Genomic DNA, 19,163 nt, shown 5'->3' with positions numbered 1-19,163 from the left:
CGAGTGCTTCCAAACTCCAGCACTTAGAAAAATAATCACTTGCAGAGGATGTCTTGACAGAAAGTAGCTCATAACATCTCTATGGTGGATTTTTATGAAAAACAAGCTCGGCAGATTGAAAGAGGATAATTCAAGCTTGGACTACAGCTGCAATGTTGGTGAGTTTAACGTCGTTTAAGACAAGCAGATCGCAAACCAAAAAAGATGAGTGGGGAGTCAATGGAGGGTATTGCAACTCTAGATTCATCCCATTATAAAATAATCTAGAGTTGCAAATTGCGGCTAAAAATAAACTAGACAGACAGACAGACAGACAGATACACAGCAGCAGCAGCAGCAATAAGATATGATGTGTTTATTTGTTTAATAATAAACATTAACTGTCAATATAATGAAAGTATAAGTCAAGTATGTCAATAGAATTAACGTATAAGGCTAAAAAACAGCTTATTCATATGGTAATTTTAGTAAACATAATGAAAATGATAATTCAGACACCCCTCTTCCATTGCAATAGTTCAGTCCAAATGTGACGTGCTTCTTGCCAGATTGGATGCAGGTGGCCATGCATGTAAGTGAGAATAGAGTTAAGGTTATACAAAAGATTTTAACTAAAATGTGTGCATTAAAATTTGAAACAAGTAATACCAAAAATGCTAAGAACGTTGAGCATGCACGGAAAACCCTACAGTTATATGTATGTGCAAACACCACAAGCACTATAGCATTGAGCTTGCAATATGAAATTCACTCCCGTCTCTTGTTGGTTTATGTTTGTAAGGCTACATGTATTGTACACTTGATTTGTCCCTTTCAAAAGTAGTTATAATTTTGGGGGTAAATCTGTTAATTAAAGTACTAGTACATATTTCAGCAGTAAACAGAAGGTAGAGGATTTAATGGTCTGAAACTACCATAATGTGAATGTATGAGAACATATTGCTAATATTGGACCCACTTCTTGTTAATCATGTGATACTGCAGCCAGCTTCATGTCTCGACATGGAGGTGCAAAATATTAGTTAAGCACAATATAAAACCAACCTCTGTGGCAGCCTTATAGCTCTCATTAAACAAAAGCAGTATTGCTAACCTTTTCTTCATTTTTTTTTTCAACAAACACAGATGTTGTGTACATATGGATTGATTGCCACCACTAAAACTAAAGAAAGTTGAAGCTCATGCGCTCTTGAGTTGCTGGTATAAACGCTGTTCCCATGCTGAGTAAAATGATGGGTTAATGAGGCATTTCTTGGCAGCCATTTGGCGAGAAAAATGATCAAGTCGACCAGGGAGTGAAGGAAGATGGTGTGCATATGTCAGGAGGCTTCTTTTCTCCTCTCTCCCCCTTTCTAATGCTCCTGGGACTGACATATCAAGGATGTCTGTGGCTCCACATTGTGAGCTCACTGGCCATGTCCATTAACCAGTGGTGGGAAGTGACTAAGTATATAATACTCAAGTACTGCACTGCAAGATTTCGATTATTACAAAAGAAACGTTAATCAATTAAGCCCTACTTTTAGTTTATTGAAAGAAATAGCAGGTCTACAAGCTCACAACATGCCATGACGTGACCGTGTTGAGCTTGTATCAGCTGTTTTATTAAAAAGACTGAAAAATGTTGAAACATTTTGAAAATGATATTTCTGCGTATAGTGGTATTGGTACTTTTACTAGTTATTACTAGCCAATTTGAGTACTTCTTCGACCACTTCTATTAACAATTTAAAGCCTTAGGTGGCTGCATGGGGTAACAGCAGGGCTCTATACTGGGATGCCAAATCTTGTCGCTGAAAATAGCCAATTTACAAGCTCAGCATGTCGCAAATACAACGTGTTTTGAGCTTGTAGATCTGCCCTTTTCCGCTGAATGGTCATGCCTGAATAGGCATAATATGGTTCCTGTCAAGGTTTACATTTCTTTCCCCCTTGTTTCAGAACATGACCTTGGTGTAGACAAGCTGTGTAAGCAGTTCTGGGAGGACCTCTCCATCAAGACTTCAAGTGTCAGTATCCACAAGACCAGCAGGTAAGTGCACAGGCTCACAACTCTCAACTTTTTCTTCTTTTTTTGGGGGGGTACGTAGACAGTAAATATAAATGAAATTATTGTTATTATCCATAACTTCTACATCCACCCTGGACTCTCACACACACACACACACACACACACACACACACACACACACACACACACACACACACACACACACACACACACACACACGCACGCACGCACGCACACACACACACACACACACACACACACACACACACACACACACACATTTTTATTTAGCAAAATACCCTGTCTATTAAAATCCAGGGCCCTACTGTATATAGTGCTGTGTAAAACAGTGTGGAATAATAGATGATTCATGTCATATTCTACTCACCTGTCATGAGTCTCTACAGGGCTTTATTTATTTTTATTTATTTTTGTACTTGCCAAGTATAACTTGTTCATTGCTCACAATCACAGTATGCTCTGTTCCTGTTCTCATGCCCCAAACTTGAGCCCAGTTGGTAACGGTTGTCAACCTTTTCAGGCTGTGACCCACCAAAAGAATCAAATTAGAACTGGGGACCCCCCCACACTGGATCCCTGATAAACAATTGGAATGTAATTGAAAGGAGTTGAGACATTCAATTTCGTTTGACTCGGTTCCACAGATAAATACTGTGAAAAGAGCAGAGCTACTCTGCAACAACTCATGTTGCGAGGTGTTGTGAGCTTGTAGATCGTCGATTTTCATTTGTTGAGTGGTGCTAGCCGCTCCAACACTTGCCTATGTGTGTAGCATTAGTCTATTAGTCTATTCCAGCTCGGTTACTGTGTCTATGGTTACTCTGTCATTTCAGTACCTCAGGCTCATCTCCTCCTATATTAACCCCTGCATCAAAGGCATCGCTCACAATGGGGCATCAACTATTATGAATAGTTGAATAACAAAATATTTCAATACACGTTCTGGGATTCTTTATTTTTCAGGCTCGCGGTGTGTAAAGACCTTGAAAGGACTCGAAAATGTTGCTTTGAGATTTTCCGTTAAACAGTGGCTACTATAAAGTAAGACGTATACTATATTGATTTAAGTTGAGTTTACTTTGAACACTGGCCTCTGCCCTGCCTTCCTCCACATGGCTTTGAGGCATCAAAGTGAACATTTCTTACCAAAGGGCAGAGATGAAAGACACTGGCTGTGTACAGATCTCCCTCCATTCACCCGTAATGGTGCACTAGTGGTTATTACATTCAGTAGTGGTGTTGGAAATAATATACAGTATAGTGATGATGCATGGTCGAAAATCGAAAATCTACTGCATGTAATGTGTGTGTGGGTGCGGGCACGCAACCAAACCAACATAACATGCACAATAATGGCCTGATTTCAAATGCCAACACCGCCTTGTTAAACAGTCCTCCTGGCCAAGCCTAATGGATGACTGGTTACTCTTCTCTCTCATCCATTCCCCTTTCTTGTCACGTTTTCAATATATGCACCTGGGAGGACGTGGCAGCGAAGATTGGGGACTGTTTGGAAATTAATGTGATCACGTCAGCAGGAAGCGACTGCAGCCGAACAGCATGAGGGAAGAAAAATCTCTCTCTCTCTCTCTCTCTCTCTCTCTCTCTCTCTCTCTCTCTCTCTCTCTCCCCCTCCCTCCCTCTGTCTCTCTCTTCCCTCTCCACCACCTCCTCATCCCCCTAATGCCGTGAGGCATAACACAATTAGACTTTAGATCGTTTTCCCTCTCTGTCTCTGTCTCTCTTTCCATCTCTCTCTCTCTCTCTCTCTCTCTCTCTCTCTCTCTGTCTCCTTTGCTGTGTCTCTCTACCAATCTGATTTCTGCTCTTTGCAGGCTCATCTCTTTCATCTGCTTTATTCGTCTGGCATTGTCATAATGTAGCAGACCTTCTGAGTGCAGCTCTCACAGATCACTGGTACAGCTTATCAGTGAAGTGGTGCTGTTGCAAATTGGGCCCCCTAATTTAGTCTCTCATGACTTTCACTCTCAGAATTACATTTTGAGGGGAAGAGAGACATTGTCTGGGCAGAATAACATATACACTTAGTGTGTTTTGGAACATGTAGCTGCTTAGGCCTCACAACTGGAAAAGGTAAAAGGTGAATCCTGCAGAATGTCGAAGAGGGCATGCTATCTGACTAAGTCTGCCCCTCTCCAGTGGCTTTAAGAGACAGACAGCATTATCTCACACAGACAGTCCAAAGGGACAGAGTGAGTCAGACAATGACATTCTGTACACTAGTTGAGACTGCACATATTAAACATTCAAGTCTGTGTCTAAATTGTCCATCCATGCCACTATATAAACAGTGAGAATTGGAAATGGTTTTCAGATTAATTTGACACACAGCATCCCAACTTGAAGCAGAAGGACTGCAGACGTCAAACTGTGAATGGCAGTGATGCATATCTGTGACCTTTAGTGCTCAGTGCTCAGTGCTTCTTAGTTGTTTGGACATTGTGTATCTCACCTGGTGGAGTGGAGAACAACAAGAAGAGAGGATGGACCCAACTGCAGATGGCATATCGTTGCTGTCGGTATTCACTAATCAGGAAATGGAGAAAGGCACATTACACCCCAATTTAAAACACTTACACTGTCCAGCGTCAGTTGGAAGTTGGAACCAGTAAATAGACCCTGGGAAAATTATAATAAGAAAGAACAATAAACATGAATGTGTAAAGAGATGTCTTTAATAGTGCAGTTACATTGGTGAACCTCTGTTTGATATATTTCACCTTTAGGCTGCCCTCCATCAAGGGCCACAGCTGTCATCAAATGCTGACATTTCACAGGTTGGCACTGACAAACTAGCTGCAGCTGTCTGTAACGTTGCCTATTCAATTGTGTTTTAGGCATCACTCAACTTAAAAAAAAAAAAAACATTAAGCTTCGGCCAGGTTTTATCGGAACCAATGGGAAGGCATGATTAAACCATTAAGACCACATCTGCCGGCCTAATTTCTTTTTAATTTTGCGGAGAACTCTGCTGTATATTGCTACAGTGGATGTGACGTTTTAATTAAAGTAAGGGCTGTAAAAAATGATTACCACAACGGTGCAAGGGGCTGCTGCTCATATCGCTCAGAAGAAGGGAATCCAACGGGCCCCGTTATTGGTGAGCGATTCCAAATGAGCTGACCATTGACTGCTCCTGCTCTATTCACTGGAATAACTAAAGGAGCAGAGCTAATGTAGAGTGGTTATGAAATTCAGATGATTCCACACACGTTGAGTATTGCTCTCTTTATACCGGTACAATCTCATAATCTTTAACGGAGTCCCCTCACATTATACTGAGATTATTACATCATGTACGTTGTACGTATAAATCTATTTAAAAGTGTGTGGCTTTTCCGATGGTAAATCCCTCTTGAGCTTAAAAAAAAAAAATATTAATACTGTGTATGCTGCCTTTGGCATAAACAGTGAAAATTGGAAATGGAAGCCAGTGGCTTTCAGATTAATTTGACACACGGAATCCCGATTTGAAGCGGGGGGGACTGCAAACGGCAATCTGATGTCTGGCAGCGATAAATATATGTGAGCTTTATAGTGCTCACTGCTGAACAACTCCTAGTTGTGTGGACATTGTGTACAGTAGATGTACAGGAGATGTACATTGTGTACACTGTACAGTAGATGTACAGGATATGTACGTTGTGTACATCTCACCTGGTGAGAGGAGAACAACAAGAAGAGAGGATGGACCTAAACGCAGATGACATAATATCGTTGCTCTTGGGTGGAAACCTTGTATGTGTGTGGTAGATTGGAATGGTGAAATGACAGTGAGTTGTGAGATGTGCGGGAAAGTACATTAAGGATCAGGGAAGCGAGGAAATGGGATAACAGTTCTTTAACTTCACATTTATATTGGGACATAATGGGTGTCTGTTTGTGGGACAAATAAAACATAAAGAAATTGAAATATGGAGATATGAGGTTTCTTCCTGATGGCCACAATATGCAGACCAGGTGCAGTTCAATAGGTTGAATCAATAACATACAGTATCAATAAACAGGAGCTAATGAGGCGTATAGATACTTGAGGCAGGGAAGGGTCGAAAATCAGCAGAAGCAGTCCAACCAAAGGCGAAGACGTTCAAAAAGAGCAGGCAACAATCTGAAACCCAGAGACAAAAGTCAAAAGGGGCCAAAGACACACGTAAGGCAAGCAGAACAGGTTCCTAAGATGGGACACTATAGAACCATGGAAGAAAAACATTAAATGAGACAGGACTCAGCTGACTATGGAACACAGAATGGGGACTGGGGCTAGAGAGCTAAGATGTGAGACACACGGAACGAACGCTAACAATCTGGTGGGAAATGGATTCCTTTATATAACAAGGAGTGGATTGGGGACGGAGCAGAAGGTATAGCCACAGGGTCCAGACTGAGACAGATGTGGCAGAAAAGGAGAGACGGAGACAAATTGTGACAGTAAGAGACAGAATGAGAGAGAGGGAGAGAGATGTGACACGAAAGGAGAGACAGAGACAGATCGTCACAGTAAGGGACAGAGACGGAGACAGACAGATGTGACAGGAAAGGAGACAGATCTTGACAGTAAGAGACTGAGAGACAGATGAGGCACAAAAGCAGAGTCAGAGACTATAGTGTGACAGTGTGCCCATATCATTCCACATGCAGAGGTGATACTAAACACATCTGATGATAAATTCAATTCAGTTTCATTTACATGCCTATGAATAGCTCCGTGCCAGTGTGAAATAGCCACCATTTTAGCAGCTCAGTGGCTTGCCTCACGTTGACAGGTGATTGGAGACTGCGCCTACCGTTACGTTTTGGATCTTCTAAATTATAGGTATACTTCTAGAACAGTCTGTAAGGCCCACTGCTTAGGAAACTAATCATGTCACCTCCCCTATAGGAAGATCCACCCCAAAGACTTTGGATTAGTTCTGCATTTTTCTATCAGGCAAAGCATTTCGAGCAGTGGTTCCTAAAGTCGGGTCCGGCGACCCCCAGGCATCCTTGAGAAGGTTCCAGGGGTCCCCAGCTAAATTGGTTAATCTAGAATCAAAATCACTTGAAACCTATACACATTTGAAAACAGACGATCTTGACAAATCAGCTATTTAACATCTTGATGATGATAATAATAATAATAATAATAATAATTTAAATAAATAAACAATTGTCCCTGGCACAAAGCATTTTCAAATGTATGTGTAGGTCCTTGAGAATGGGTCATTAGAGACTGACTTGAGTGTACTTGGGGGTTAACGGAGCAGACAGGGAGGAACTAGCCAGCTTCCATGTGAGAATACTGTAGCCTACTGCATGGCTACGCAGCCAGACGGTTGCATGATTGATCAGCATAAACTCATCCATGAAAAGGTGATGAGTTGAACTTCTATCTACAGTTTAGTACTGTATTAGCTATAAACTCTTACTCTAAATTCCCCAAGCACTTACAACCTGAGGTCCCTTTAGGGGCAGCGGTGGCCGAACGGTTTGCGGAGCGGTCTTGATATCGGAAGGTCGCTAGTTCGTATCCCCGGACCGGCACGTTAAAAATTACCACCGCTGAAGTGCCCTTGAGCAAGGCATTGAACCCCTACCATGAAATGAGCAGGGCCTGGCTGTAAACAAGTTCTTGAGCTTAGTCCAGTTACCCTGGGTAAATATAGTAACTTTGCTTTGCTTTGCTTCCCTATTTTGGACACAAGAATACAATTAAATATGATTTTTTTATTTCTGAAATGGGGTGAAAAGTGGTTTTCATGAAGTGAACTGTACTGTACCCCTTTATACCCCTTGTTCAATAATGCCTCCGTGCACGATGTGACCGTGTCATGATACAGTACATTATGATCTTCCTTGGGGCAGTTTAATAAAATCCTGTCAATTTATCTGCTACAATCTTCGGTTCACCTGGACCTTGAATGAAAAGAATATCTGACATAATTCATCCAGTCAAGAAGAAGTAGAAGAAGAAAGCAGCGGGGAAAATGGAGTGGTGGGATATCACTGGTGAGCCTGCAATTATGATCTGCAGGAGGATTTTAGGATGTCTTTGCAAAAAGGCTGTTCTGTCTGCCTTGTCGATGTAAGCTTTGGCTGATACAGCATGTGGGGCGTTGTAGCAGATGAACAATAAAGGGCGAGAGCTGTCTGAAAAGGCATTGATGTTTCAGTCGAGCTGTCGGCACACTGTCGAGTGCTGAAAAGCCAAGAGCAGGGAGGAGCAGTCAAGGCAACGGACAGCTCTATGCTCCGATCATGGGCGGATTTAGGGATGTTTAGAATAGTTTCAAACCGCCTCGCACAAGTTGTTGTGTTTGAGTGTCATGTTCAAACCAATCTGAGAACCCATCGCCAAAAGATAAAGGAAAAACAATGCCCTCTTTTCCTTGAATTGGAGTCAACGGTCTGTCTCAATAGGCTATGCTCAAACACTTTGGGCGTTATGCCGCCAACGTGTGAGTGTGTGTATTGTGCATTTACGTTGTTCATGGGTGCTGGTGTCATCAGTGCCCTTACCCTAGGTTGGGTTGGCGAAAGGGCCTTTCTGTGTGGAGTTTGCATGTTCTCCCTGTGTCCCCTAGGGTAAGTATACCCTCACAAAAAACATGCAGTAATCCTGGTCTCTAAACTTCCTGAGCACTATAACTATATCGTTCACCATTGTGTTTATACAGTAGGTGCGAACGTTGCCATCCACTTATGATGATGTTTTTATACTTATAGAGCTCAGTGTGATTGGCCAATAAGTTTACGCCTATGACAGTTGTTGCTGTAGTTGCTGTGGTGAAGCACTTGTATGCAAATGTATACAAAATAAACAAACTCAGTGGCTTGTGTGTGGTTTGCGCAGCAGTACATTTTGTCAACTAGGATGAATGGATTTTGTCTTTGATTTGCTGGGTGCTGTGGCCCAGTGCTGTGGACTCACTGGAAGCAGTCTTTTGAGACGTCTTATAGCATTAATGGCTTTTGATTTCACCGGGATCAGCTTGCAAATATGCAAAAGCGTACAATCATGATTCACTGGTCACTGACGCTTCCCCCCCCCCCCCAGCATAGCATCGACATAATTTGCAATGCTCAAAACATTATTGTCAGATCATTCAATCCTTACAGCAAATTCTGACATGGTTTGCAATACAACCAAAAGGAAACCATGAAATAATGATCAGTTGATGTGCAACATTTGTTTTACTTGAACAGACCACTGTTTGGGGGGGCGGGGGGGGGGGGGGATGTGCCCGCAGGGCCCCCCTGGTGGCTGAGGCCTGTTTCATTTGAAACTGTTATTAGATTTGCCTCTGGCTCCAGTTCTGCTCAGCACCACGGACAGCTCCCAGGCTCCAGTGTGCTCAGCACCATGGACAGCTCCCAGTGAAACTGACCTTAGCCGTGTCTCGGATGGCTCGTGTAGCATTGTATCTACTTTCTGAACGCGGGGTTATTGGAAGGGAAAAGATCTGTTGTCTTTGATGTTGGTGCTGTTTTTAATTATTGTTATAGTGTTGCCGTCCCTTGTATTCCTCTCATCCATTTTCCCTCATGTTCTCCTTCGACTGAAGAGCGACGCACTAGGTCTCACGAGACGCTTAACAATCTTTCATCACACTTGCATTCTCTAGACTGTGTTACATAACCTGGCAGTCAACTGCAATAAAGTAAAATATAATGTGTCATGATGCCTTGGGAGCGTGATTTACATCAAACTGTACACACTGAGGTCACCCAGAGGACATCTGGTAGAGTGAGTGACAGCGTAGGGAAGAGAGTTGCTGTTACTCTCCTTTGCAGTGGCTTCCTGTGGTTCTCTCACTCTTGTGCGTCAGCAGTCGGCAAACCAAAAGGATCACTTTTATTACACTATCTCTGTGAGTCATGGTGTAGAGAGAATGTGGATAAGGGGACATTTGCATGCAAATGTCTTGCTTTACATAATGCTGCTGTCGAGCAGAAACCTTGTATCTCCTTATTTCAAATCTGTACGCTTTTTCGTACTTTTATGTCCAAATTCGGCAAACAAAAGTAGAAGAAATGGCAGATCTACAAGCTCAGAATGTGTTGTGAGCTGTCAGATCTGCTATTTTTTACTGATTACTACCATTGGTTCCATTGGAACACAGGTAGGCCTAATTTTCCTGAAACTGTTTTGGACAGATAATTAATAACGGTGATTAATGCTTAAATGCTCTTGGATAAAAGTTCAAAAAGCCTTGTGTCTATTTTTTACCTTTTTTATTTTTTTTTAAAGGTCATCTTGGGATTGTAGGTCTATTTAACATTTTGTGCACATTCCTATCCAGGCCCATGTGTCTTGCCTGTCTACAGTAGACCTTTAACATTAAAATCTTTATTGAAAAGGTCACATCACATTCAGAGGCAGACGTACACGCCTTTGTTCATCCCTTGCCTTGTAAATCAGAAATGTGTGAATGTTAATATATCAATCATGGGCAGGTTTTGTTCAATAATAGCTCCAGTGAGTTCCTCCCGTATATTGCCTACAGTACCATAAGGCCAAGGATGACCAAACTTGGTACATTATGGTTACAAAATTAAGGAATCTACTTCAGTGGAGGACTATACTTTGACTCACTGAGGTCAATATGTTTCTAAATTAGCACTTTTAATAACCATACATTACAAAATCTTGAATAAAAGTTAAAAAAGAAGAAAACTTTGTCTTTGTGGAAAGCTGGGCATAGGAGGGGCTAAGCTGATGTACAAGCTCACGGCCTGTCAAATGGTTCTGAATGTAAGTACAGGGACGCCGACGCTATAGGGTTCACACGGTTAGACAGAAATACTTTACAGAGTGCTATTTTCCAGAGTAGCATACTGTAGCTTTTATCACTGGTATACCATGTTATAAGTAACATCATGTGACATCAAGTGCTTCCCCAACACTAAAGTCACTGACTCCACCCACGCTCAGTTTCTCAGTTTCACTGCAGAGGTGTATTCTCAGATTCCCACAATCGAAAGGACCTGTTTGTTGCATATATATATTGTGTGCACTTTACCTTCCTCTGTTTTCTGTTATGACATGTTTTTTAGACCGGAGCTTTATAGACTGGAAGCCTCTTTTGATCTGCCGGTTAAATAAATTGAGGTGGTGGGGAAGGCACCTTGGTAGCATGACTAGCCTTCACATAACAGTATAGTTATCACGTGACAGAAGCTTAATTTACACAATGCCACATTACAGATTTATGTGCTGTGTTAATTTATGCTCAAATGAGTGATCACAATCAAACATCAAAACAAACCCTGGCACCTTTTTAAAGCAGTGTTTTCAAATCATGTGTTCTCACTGTCACCAACGTGGTAAGACGTGTTTAATGCATGACTTGATGGTGAACCTAAAATGTAGGTCCAAGGCAAAGTCCAGATAAGAACCACTGTTTTAAAGAATATTAGTATTATGAATATTTAGTTCTTACTGAATACAGGACTGCATCCTCTTCTAGAGTCTAGATTTAAGAAAATATAAGTTTTTGTTTCTTCATTTTACACGCCTTCTTTGTCAGTACAAACTTAAACATACAGTGCATCAGTATTCATTTGCCACCCTTTTTACCTCAACCATTCTGTCCTTTACCTTGAATGCTAAGATGAAGCGCTCGGCATCAGTGCTGTAGTGTGAAGAAAGACCCCCACCCCACCTCACCCCTGGCTGTGACCCCTTCAACCCAGGTTAATAGGAGCACTGCGGTAGACAAAATGGTGAAGACGAAACAGACCTGCTTGTAATAAAATACCTTTCAATCTGTTCTTATTGTGCCTCTTTTGAGCGTGCCTTTAGTGAGAGAGCTTATATCTTAAACCGTCCGCTCAATAACTCAATTCTGCTCTTATCTCGGGCACAAGGAGGAGATTTAGAGTGAGGTTGGTTGGAGTAGCTTTCTCCCCCCCCCCCCCCCCCCCGCACACCGCGGGAGATATCTATCCCCCACGGGCCAGATGGTAAAGAAATATGGAGGACAGTACACCTATCAATGATTTCTTTGAGAGATTACAATAGGAATGGAACGTTAATAACACAACACAGCGTGCGACAGTGGATGGCTTATTGATAGAGCCTGCAGAAGCACTGAAAACACAAGGTTGTGGTGGTGACAAATCGTTGTCCAGATAGGACCACACAGAGAGCTTATAAATGGGAAGAGATGAGTCTATTTGCTGCATTGATTTCTGTGGACTTTCACCACAAATATGAGCCTGCACTAGTTTTGTGCCAATTACAGGAATAAAAGGGATGTGGTCTGGAACTATACATCTCTTCTTGAGTCAATACTATCCTATAATAAAATCAACACGGACCCGCTTTGTTGGTTAGTTAGGGTATCTTTATATTAGGACTATTCTTTACAGCCAAGGGGCAACGGTACATGGCATAGTATTCCCAGCAATTACTTTACCGTGAATCCGTTGGAACTGCAAAAGGAAAGGTAGGATAACCGTTTATGGCAAGAATGTACGTGGTATCACGTGAAAATGTCCTACAGTACTTCATACAGTAGATTCGATTTTTATTCCATAAGGAAAGATCATCAAACATAAATATCAAAGATTAGGCCACTTAGGTCACATATTGCTGCTTAAATATTATTTAAGCATATTATTTTTCTTCTATTCCTTTTAAGATAAATAAAAGAAAGAAATAAAGGGAGGCTCCGCACACTGCCTGGCGTAGGTCAATAGACCGAAAGTTTACAATAAATGCATTGATTGTGCACAAATTTGAGTGTGCGAAGCCTCCCTTTCAATACAGATAGTATTTGTTTTTTCTTTCATTTTCCTCAGATTCAACATAGAAAAATGTCTGACATACTTTTATCATTTCACATCAAGAGAATCCTCCACACATGTGGAAAGAATAGCACCAAATGAATTTACACACACACACACACACACACACACACACACACACACACACACCAGATACTTTTCTGTTTTTGTTTTCATTAGAAGAATGAAAATTACAAATGAAAAACGACTTTCCCACTTCTACACCTGTGAACCTGTGATGTTTCAACGTTGAAGTTGAAGGGCAGCATGGAATGTAAATGTAACTCTCATTTTCTGGTGGGTTTAGCCCACTGTTGTTTGTTTCATCAATGCCCATTATTACTGTTGTGCCCCTATTTGGCATTATGTGGCCAACGTGTTTGTTGTCACAGCCGGTTTGTTGGATGTTGTGTTTTGCCTGCCTTTGTATTTGCCTCCGTGTTAAGAGACCAAATATATTTGCTATCTTGTTTGCTTTTCTTCTGTGGCGTGAGAACGCCATGTCGCTGAAAAGGCCAAATGGCTGCAAGCAGCTGGGCATATTCATGAGGATGAAGATATTGCATTATATCCAATGGGAAAATAGTGAACCCCAATTTGATTAGTAAACTTGTCTTGACAAAGGTTAATAGACACACATTTGCTGCAGAATCTCACTCGTTTTGATCTGTTTCATGATCTGATCGTGGTTCAAGCTCATTGCAGCCTCAAGGACAAAAGCATAGCGACAGACTTGTTATCTTGAATGATTTGCATGCAAGTATTCTGGTAGGGAGTTTATACCTTGCTATCACAAGGAAAATGTAGACATGCCTGCCCTCAATGTGCAATCCTTTTGCTCACCTTCATTCACTGACCTTTCAATGTATACAGTACATCTCTAGATCTAAGCAAACATTATCTGGATTGCACAAATATATTTAAATATCAAGTATTTCTGTATGAGCTCTGTTATGATTTGCAGCCCTGCGACAAGTCTGTCTCTCTCTGTGTCCTATTTACCCCCACCCCCCGTGTGTTTATGCTATGACACACAGGATCTGTCAACTTGTTTGGGGTGGGAACTGGGCGGCATGGTAATATTGTGTGGCACTGGCCCCTGGGTGTATTGTGATGTAATGATCCCTGTCACCACCTCTCACACCCTCCACTTGGCTAACGGGAGAGCCTGGGCCGATAGTGAGGCAACCATACTCTACACTCCTGTCCTGACTGTTCATATATAATTCTGAAAGTGCACAAATGGAGCCAAAGGGACCCATTAGGGTCTCAGTTACATGATTTTACTGTACAACCTCAAACCATGCATGCACTGCACAGGCCTCCTACCTCGTAGGCGGTTCTCGAGATACACAAACTACAGACGCATGCACACACACAAAGCACAGGCGGTCGGACAGAGATTTATTTATAGTGGGATTATATCCAATATTATTTTTTGTATTGTTGTTAGCACTGTCTTTGTAGAGCATGTCCCGCTCAGTGTCAAATAGATCCAGTGACCATTGATCTATGCTTTGATCTAAAGGGGAGTAAAATACAGCAGTGTTGGCTGGACTGCTGTATTTTAATTCGTTATCACTGCGCAAAAAGCATGGAATACGGATGTGTATATTACAGGAAACTCCCGTTAAACTTTCCAACAAACTCCGGTAAACTTCCGAATTGTACCAACACATATTACCGTATATTACTGTATATGCCTGCTAAACTTGAGGTTTACGGGCAAAATACAGTGCCCATAATTGCCCGTTAACTCCTCTTTTCACGCAATATCTTAGCTGTATCTTAGCTCAACGTCCACCCAGAAAGCATGCTTTCACTGCAAAAGTCAATTAGCTCTATTATCCAAGTAAGGCTAGCACATACTGTAGCTGTTTAAGAATAGCACACACCATCTGAGGAGTTGGGGTTTGGAAATATGAACTGCCTCCATTAGTTGAAGGTTAGCTACGTAGCAGCCTCAAAGGTATTGATCCAAGTCACTGCCAACCAACGTGTCTCCTAGTACAAATACGTACATTGGATAAGCAAAGAAGAAGGGGAGGTAGCTATACAGTACATTATTTACAGTAGGAGTCTGGCTGACTCTTCTCAAAGGAGCCATGCAGAGGCATACTGCCAACTGTGAGCACGATAGAGGAAAACACATAAGCCACTTTTGTCGAACCAAATATGACTTTAGAAGTACAGCTTCAAAAGAAATCTGTATTTCATCCAGCCGTTAATAGATTGTCAGGATCAGGATTACATAATGTATAGATTGGAGAAGAAATTAGAATGCTATAGATTTAACTGCAGTTTTCATGTGAATGGAACATGATGGGAGCCATCTGTGTGTTCTTGTGTTTATTCATTGGCAGATGAAGGAAGTTGTACAGAAGGTGCACTGTCTTCAGTTTTACAACAAGATTCACACTGGAATGGAGGCTGTTCTCAAAACACTTGACTCATTAAGACCGGGAAAGCACTGTCATTTTACCACTTTACATTACTTTATACTTTGGCTATTCAAAAAGCTCATATACAAGCTAATAGTGCTTCACTTTGTGGTGCGCTATGAGCTTGTAGATCTGCTATTTTTGAAAATCTTGAACAGTTAGTTTGAGATGGGGGTCGGCAGCCAAATACAGAGAGAGAGCGATGCCGTTGCCAGAGAATGCACTCACTCTTTCTGGGAGATACATACAATTTTGCAGGTCCTTGACATGAAAACGTTTCAGGAACAGTTAGGATTTAGAAGACATTATTTTGTAGAATCGGCCTCAGGTCTTAATGGTTTAATTAAACCCACGCTTAGTTTAGATTTGAATGTATTATTCTCTGAAATCGGAGGAGTATACAAAGTGACTGTGAATGGAACACTTTTACATCCAAATGAATTGATTTATTTAATTCTGTATTAGTCCCGTAATGGAATTTATTTTTGACTACAGAAAGGACAACCTACAGTATATGTGTACTGTATAGAGCTTTTTTTAAACGTGCACATTGTATATACTGAAAGTCAAGACTGTACTACAACATACTGAAAGTGAAGACCATTTTTATTGTCTGTATCTAGTTGTACTTTTGACCAACAAAGTGACATGCAATATGTCATATATCATATTTTGTTTAGATAATTACATTAGAAATCGCATATCTGAAGTTGTAGTTTGTTCATTCACCTAGAGTCTAAAGAAAGGATATGGAGGAAGGATTTCCAAAATGGTGGAGCATCAAGACAGGACATGGATATTACTGAGAGCACACTGGAGAGCACTTGGATATGAACACTACAGAGAGTCCACATTATATTCTGTCCTCTTTCTCAACCCCATTCTGTCTCAGTACGGTCTCTGGGGTACTGTACTGTAGTGTAGCAGACCTGCGTGTTTCAATCAGGAATATTATAGCCCCAACCCAAACTCCTACTAATGGGATGGAAATTGTCGATAATTAAAATGTAAATCGTGACTTTATTCAGAAAAAAAGAAAAAAAAAGCGTGCCACCAGGCTGAGCTCCCATCTGTTAATTACACTATATGAGTAGCTTGTTAAGCAAGTGTCTCTGCAATATGTTGGTTTCAAATACATTCCACTGATGAGTACGGCTCAGATGATGAGATTTGGATTTGTGCTTGTTGAGACAAATTTGATCCAATTTTATTTGAATTCTCTCTCTCTCTCTCTCTCTCTCTCTCTCTCTCTCTCTCATATACACTAGTACCAAAGCTGATTGCCTTTTCTGTAGTTACTGTATGGGTTAAAAGATCTTTGTAGGCAAGTGATTAAGGATGTTTCTGTGTGCGTGTGTGTTTGCGTATGTGCATAAGTGACTGACTGACTGAGAAAGTAAGAGACTTTGTGATAAAACTGTGCATATTAATGGATGTGATTGTGCGTGCACGTGTTTATTGTACAGTACATTATTTCAGCATCATTCTATTTTTTCAGTTAATTATAATAGCAAACCTTTTTGGTCATGCACCCCCTGTGAATACCGGAAGACTCGACCCGGGGCGAGTTCTCTCTGAGAACTCGCCCCGGAAAGTGAAGAAGCCAAAAGGGGAAGGAATCTCGCCCCGAAAGTGAAGACGACTCAATTCCGAGCAATTAGATGCCGATGGAGAAATCCCACATAGTTAAAGGAGAATTCCATACTAAAAGGCTTTCCTACCTTTCTTTGTAGTTATTACGTCCCCATCAAAGAGGTCCAGGTGTTATTTTGTGAAAAAGCTCCTTATTGGCTATTTCCCCTACCATAAGCCCTAAATGAATTGCATTGAATTGAATGGGAATTGAATGGGGCTATGGGGTGTTGTGCTAATTCGCTTATTTCCATTGCTCAAAATTATAATTTCTTTGTATATATCCTCTCTTCATATTGTAAATATTATCCCAAGCGGCACACTTTACTACTTCTTTCGATGGAAATAAGCGAACTAGCATAACACCCCATAGCCCCATTCAATTCCCATTCAATGCAATGCAATTCATTGAGGGCTTATGGAAGGGGAAATAGCCAATAAGGAGCTTTTGCACAAAAAAAACACCTGGACCTCTTTGGTGGGGACGTAACGACTACAAAGAAAGGTAAGAAAGATAAGAAAGCATTCTAGCATGGAATTCTCCTTTAAATTACCTCATAGTCATGCTGCATGCGCTGTTGGTCGATGAAGAATTATAATCCAAGGTTTGTCAATCATATTATGGTGTATGGTTGAAAGTAAACCATAATAAGTAAACTTTAAGAAGAGATCTGCAGTCATTGGGCTGCAGACAGTGCAGAGTGCATGAGAGCAGCTCCGCTTGCTAATTGAGTTGACATTTGCCCAACTTCACTGCATGGCATTACAGTAATTAGTTATTTGCCAGCACCTGCTCCAATATAGGCCTAAATCAAACTTTATTTATATAGCACATTTAAAACAATAGAAGCTGACCAAAGTGCTGTAGGCCTACAAGTGGAGCATCACCATCGGGGCACAAAAAGAAAAAATCACACCTGTGTGAACCGAGTGGTGCAACTCCCCTCTCTCCCCCCTTCTCTCTCTCTCTCTCTCTCTCTCTCTCTCTCTGCTCCGTCAGATTAGTTTTATTTTTTATATCAATCCGCGTCGCTGAGAACTATTGTTTCATTATTATTTTGGCTCGGCCTTTCCTTCTTTAGCGAACCTAGAGCGGGTTGCACAACAGCGGTCCCGTACACCTCCCATTATACAGGCAAACTAAAAGCTGAATAACTCCTAATCTAAGGAACTCTCCGTGGTTTGGTCAATTAGCACGATGTTCAGAGGTCTTTCCTGATTATCCAGTGGTCTAGATGGAAACATTGGTGCTTTCTAGAGCAAGGATGGCTATATTTTAGCTCGCTAGCATTGACGCTATTTATTTAGCACAAGATGTGATCTGTTTCTGTGCTGCGTGCGCAGCGTCTCCAATTTCACGCATGCGTACACCACTCGTGCTCACACAGGTACACAGGTACACAGGTACACGGACATTACTGGATGTAGGAGTGGTTGCACCACTCAAAAAACACAGGGAAATAGTATAGGCGCATCGATAAAAGTTGGGATTTCACTAGTGGCATTATTCAGGCAATACTCAACAGATTGTTATAATTCCAAGTGAAGTTTATATTTTCATTTGGGTGTAAGTAATGTTTTTATATGACTTATCAAACATGGTAGCCTATATTTAATGTCCACTGAGCTGTGGTGCGCTTGTCTACACTCTCTCAATGAAGTGAAGATAACTCGCCAGAATGTGAAGAAGAGTCACCCCGGGTAAAAGTGGCGAGTCTTCTTGTTACCCCCCCTGTTACCTCCCGACCTAGCTGACAACGCCCCCCCCCCCCCCCCCCCCCCACATGGAAATATAAATTGCATAACCTTGCAGGCACTTACATACTGTACATGCACAGATATGAACCTGAATATGGCATATATATGCAACATAGGCTATATTCTGCATATACTTGCCATACATTGGCACAATACGTTAATATATTTAAAATAAAATGAGCCTTTTCATGTCATGTACCCCCTAGAAGACACTCGCACACCACAAGGGGTGCACGCACCACAGTTTAGGAACCACTGCTTTATAGTGAACTCCTGACATTAAGGGAAGGGAATGACAGTAGGAAATACATTTACTGTGCTTTTTGAACATGGCAACCTCCCCAATTCTGCATTTAATACAACTTTTACCTTTGTAAAGTGCCAATTCACATGCAGTGTCTTTTGAGTACTCACATCAATTATTTTCAAAGTAGGTGTGCTCCAGCCTCTCTCTCTCTCTGCAAATGATGTGAAAATAAATAACTGATAACCAACCACACAGGTCTCGATCT

The 19,163-nt window shown here is 41.4% G+C and overlaps 1 protein-coding gene across 1 annotated transcript in view; it reads left to right on the top strand.

Moving 5' to 3' along the window:
- lingo2 (leucine rich repeat and Ig domain containing 2) overlaps positions 1-19,163 on the top strand; it is a 314,021-nt gene that overhangs the window by 114,297 nt on the left and 180,561 nt on the right. The window contains exon 3 of the mRNA XM_083785512.1: positions 1,942-2,032. The gene's annotated coding sequence lies outside the window, so the exon portion shown is untranslated. The remainder of the gene's footprint in view (positions 1-1,941; positions 2,033-19,163) is intronic.

Source organism: Protomyctophum parallelum (genome assembly GCF_964188405.1).
Source record: "Protomyctophum parallelum genome assembly, chromosome: 16".
Classification (NCBI taxonomy): Eukaryota; Metazoa; Chordata; class Actinopteri; order Myctophiformes; family Myctophidae; genus Protomyctophum; species Protomyctophum parallelum.
The sequence above is the reverse complement of the archived record's forward strand: the minus strand, read 5'-3'. Positions and strand labels throughout refer to the sequence as shown.